This window comes from Gopherus evgoodei, chromosome 1 (assembly GCF_007399415.2).
Source record: "Gopherus evgoodei ecotype Sinaloan lineage chromosome 1, rGopEvg1_v1.p, whole genome shotgun sequence".
In the NCBI taxonomy this organism is placed as follows: Eukaryota; Metazoa; Chordata; order Testudines; family Testudinidae; genus Gopherus; species Gopherus evgoodei.
The window spans coordinates 271,474,490-271,479,193 of NC_044322.1; positions in this window are offsets into that span (position 1 = coordinate 271,474,490).

A 4,704-nucleotide genomic window follows, 5' to 3' on the forward strand; every position below is an offset into this window, starting at 1 on the left:
GCAAATAAACAAACCCACACAAAAGAGCCATATTCCAGTCAGTTGAATCAAACCCCAGCACTGCACATTCATCTGGAGTGGCTTTGTGATATTGTCACTATCTTTTATTGGCCCAACTTCTGTTGGTGAGAGAGACGAACTTTCGGCTCTCACCCACAGAAGTTGGTCCAATACAAGCTATTACCTCACCCACCTTGTTTCTCTAATATCCTGAAACCAATAGGGCTACAACTACATTATATCCATTGTATCACCGTATCAATCCAGAAACTGTTCTGTGCTCTGAAAGCCCATTGCTGGAGGCCATCCATTTTCTGTCGTAATTTGTTGTTTAGTGTTGCTGTACAGTTGATAAAGTATTTAAAAAACGGGTGCCTTCCATTCTAGAGGCACTCACATTGCATTGCTGGGTGAAAGGATCCCTATGCATCCCTCAGCAGGGCTACTGTGCAATTAACATTCATGAAATGCTGTTAGTTCCTTGGATGTAAGGTGCTACTGAAGTGTAAAGTGTTAGGTCACTAGTTCTGATCCTTCCCAGACCCCACTGATGGCTTGTTCAGTTGCCTGCGTTAAATGAGTTGTGCAGACTGAGCGCAATTTCCAATGAGACAGGAGCCTACATCATAAAAACCACCATAACATTCTGTACTAACTGGACTTCTTGTTGGCAGCCTCAGAGTGGCCATGAAGGCTGAATTCTCACCTCACCCTAGAAATGATCCTGAATTGGCAGAGAAAAAAAGTATTATGGAGAAGTGGTGGGGCCTATCATAGGGTAAGCTGGCCCTTTAAGAGTGTTGGGTGCTTAGCCCTACCAGGTGCAGCTACCTCCCCAGGAGAAGGAAATGAGGGGAAGTCACATGACAAGGAGGAGCATGTGACTAAACCAAGCCTGCTGGGAGATAAATAGAAAGGTGGTGGACGTTCTAGAGAGAGACTTTACGAAGGGTGGGAGTATTGATGGGAAGGAGTAAGTGAGGTGATCAAGCTGTATAGATAAGAAGAGGTCCTGAGAAGGGAAGATAGCTGAATTGTTGAGAATCCCAGGATTGGGAACACACAGGAGGTGGTGGTTTCCCTCATACTATTACCTTGTGAGGTGATGCAGCCATCCCTGTCAAAAGGGGGAAGACAGTGCTGATTGGAGCCCAAGATGGTTGGAAGCTGAACTCAGGAGAAGGGCTATAGACTGTTGTGGGACAAGACAAACCCTGAGAGGAATGGTTATATCTGCTAAGAGTCTGGGGTGGGACAGTTGTTTTTTGTGATTAAGACTTTGATAAAGTCCAGGAGAAGTGAACTCTAAGCCTTTGGTGGAGATCTAAGTCACCTCTGCAACCCAGCAATGCTAGGAGCAGCTGGTGGTTCCCCAGGTCAGAGGGGAAACTGAGGCAATGGATGGGCCTGAAGTCAGACTGGGTAAGGTCCTGCTACAGATCCCAAGTATGTGTTACTGTACCTGTTCTGTGTGGAGGCGCAGTCTCCACAGGCTGTCAGTTTGGGATCTGTCACCAGCCCCAAAAATGAAAATCATGAGGAATAAACTGTCTGAAGGATGTAACCATGAAGAAGGAACTCTCCCTGGGAAAAATTCTTCTTGTTGGACCAGTTTGTCAGTGTTAATGGTCACAGCTAAGATGCTTAGATACCACTGAGTTTGGCACAATTTGGTTCAATCTCTTAATTTGATGCGTATTTGAACTCCACCAGCTGAAAAGCGTGGTCACTTTTTAAGACATATCACTTTCTTTAAAGAAAGACAACCAACAAATCTGTATTAGTTGACATGCAAAGAGAATTTCTGCACAAACACAGGATCAACTGGATACTCCCAAAGTCCCTCAAGTCCATCAGCCCAGAACTCCAAAGGGATTTTGGTTTTCAGAGAGCTCATAACCAGATCTTTCCACTAGTGCTGACCTGGGCTTAAACTGTCATAAGCCATAACCCATGTTGGGGTTTTACGGTCTAATGAGATCTTAGATGCTAAGCAGGGTTGAGTTAGAGTTTTGCTTTTTGTGTATGGAACCATAATGTGGGCATAAGGTAAGATGTTCTGGCCACTGAAATCCCACCGTGCTAGCCATGGTGTCTTGTCCAAATTCTAATGACATTTTATTTACTTTAAAATTCCCTTGCAATTTCTACTGTGGGAGGTTATCCTGCAACCTATCTACTCTTGCTGTGTACTGTTAAACAGCTGCTGTAGTTCCATGAACATATGGGCGCCTTAAGTGATAACTGAGTGATCCTGATCCTATAGCATTGTATTCCTGTGATGCAGCTTGACACTCATGAAAGGCGCAACCATCTAAATTAATAAACAGTATTAGCTGTAACCCTTAAGGCCCTATCCTGTGGTTGTGGAGTCTCTGAAATAGGCTTACAGAAAAACTTTAAAACTGTTGCCTTTCTGTTTGTTACTCAGGCATGAGCTGCACCAACTCCCTAAGGTTTCTATTCCAGTGTTGGCTGGGGTCCATAGTTCTCTCAGCTGGAGTGAACAGTGCCTTTGACATAGTGATTGCCCTCATGTAAGTTGGCCAGCTGATTTCTGGTCTTTCAGAATTCCTCTTTGCACTTTCACTTTCAAACTGAACACGTATCTCATGGGCAAAGTCTCTTGACACTGGCCCAATAAACCTGGTATGCCTCACAAAGCTGAAATACGTCCCCTGGCCTCAGCAAGATGACAGATGAACAGGTTTTATGCGGATGACTCACAAATCTACCTCTCCATCCACTTGGTCTCTGGCCAAGCATGTATTTCAAGCCTGTCTCTCTAATATCACCTCTTGAATGGGTCTTGTTTTCTTTCCTTAGAAAACATCTCTACATCTGATATTCTTGATATCACCACCCTCCGGTCTGTTGTCTAGGGTTGTAACCTAAAGCTCACTTTTGACCCTTCTCCCCACACATCCAGGCCATGTCATATTCTTACTATTTCTTCCTCCAACATTTTGAGGCTTTGACATTTCCTGTCTATCCTGAAAACCAACTTCCACATGTGCCCTGATAATGTCCTGTCTTGATTTCTGCAGCCTTGTCCACCCCCACATCCCCATTGGTTCTCAGCCCATCCATTAAACATGGTTGCTAAAATTATCTCCCGCACTTATAAGTCTGACCCCATCACTTCTCTCTTAGAATACCTCCACTAGACTACCTCCCCTTATCCATCACATAAACATTGGACTTCTGGTCCTTGCCTTTGGGGTCCTACATAACTCCACCCAGGCTTATACCTTCAACCTACTCTGAGTGAATGAGCGCAGTCCTTTCTACTCCACTAGTGGTGGCCCACTCATCCCCTCTTCCCACTCCCATCTCCATGCCTCATGCCACTCCCTGTGAATGGAATACCTCCACAACTCCTATTGCCCAAGATTCTATCCTCCCTACAATCAAATATCTCCTAAAGATTGAGTTTTTCATCAGAGTCAATAACTATATACATATCCCATCAAATAGTTTGTATACAAGTAATTATGTGATAACAGTCCTCTTTTCCCCTACCCACCCATTGGTTCTGGCTTTCTCTTGTCTCCATTTAGACTGTAAGCACTTCAGGGAGGGATTATCCTTAATTTGTTGGTAAAGAACCTAGCACACTTTGTTACATTTAAGTCCCTGAAGTGTCTGAGCATTTTCTTCCAAATGTTTTTACAATCATCCTCTCAGCAGCAAGTAAAGCAGGAAAATATTCGGATTTTACAGGTGGGAAACTGAGGTACAACGAGATTAGGCCCAGATTTTCAGTGCAGCAGTACCTAATGGATCTAGGAGCCTAAATATCAATTTAAGTGGTTTAGGCACTTAAGGGTCAAAATCCCATCAGCTGTCAACGGGATTTAGGCTTCTAAATCCCATTAGAAGATAAGCTTTAAACTCCTAAATTAGTTAGTTGCAACACTGAGCACAGCAATACCTAAATATCTTTTAAAAATTTGGGCCTAAGTGACATGCCCAAGGTCACCCAGGATGTCTGAGGCAGAGCTGGGAACTGACATAACTCCTAAATCCTTGTCCAATGCCTCAGGACAGATCCATTCTTCTACTGCATACAGGGGAGCAGCCAAACAAATGAACAGGAGGCCCTGCTGCAGCCTTGTTCTCTGCTGGCGACTCTTGCAACTATTTGCTCTCTCATCATGTTCCTGTTTAACCACAGAATGGGCAATAGCATTTCAGCCTCAGTTCCAAATGATGCACTTACCTTCCCGCTATCTCAGCTCGGGTTCTCCTCTCTCTTCCTACTGCTCAGAAGGAGGGAGAGAGAAGCCTCATTTTAAATTGGGCTAAAAAGACTGCAAATCCAAGCAGAGCTACAGGAACTGCCCCTGAATTTTTCTTGGGCGAACTCGTGGGTGGTTTGCTACTTAGCTACATGTACATGAAGCAACTCCTGGTAGGCAGGGCCTATTTACTATTGCCCTGTATTTGGGAAGCTCCTCCCAGCCAAGTCAGGGTTTAGTTCTAGTTTATATTCCTGGTCTGGTTCCAAAATGTGTTTTTTCTCTAGGTCAATAAGCTAACCTTACAAGACACGTTGCCTCTAAGTGAAATCCTCCCCCAGTTCCCATTATATTGCTTTAAATCTCCTTCAAACACCTCCCACATAGAGTCTTGTTACCCACGCTTAATTGCTTCACTTTTCTGCAGTGTAATGCAGGTTATGTATTCAATAAAAATGTGACA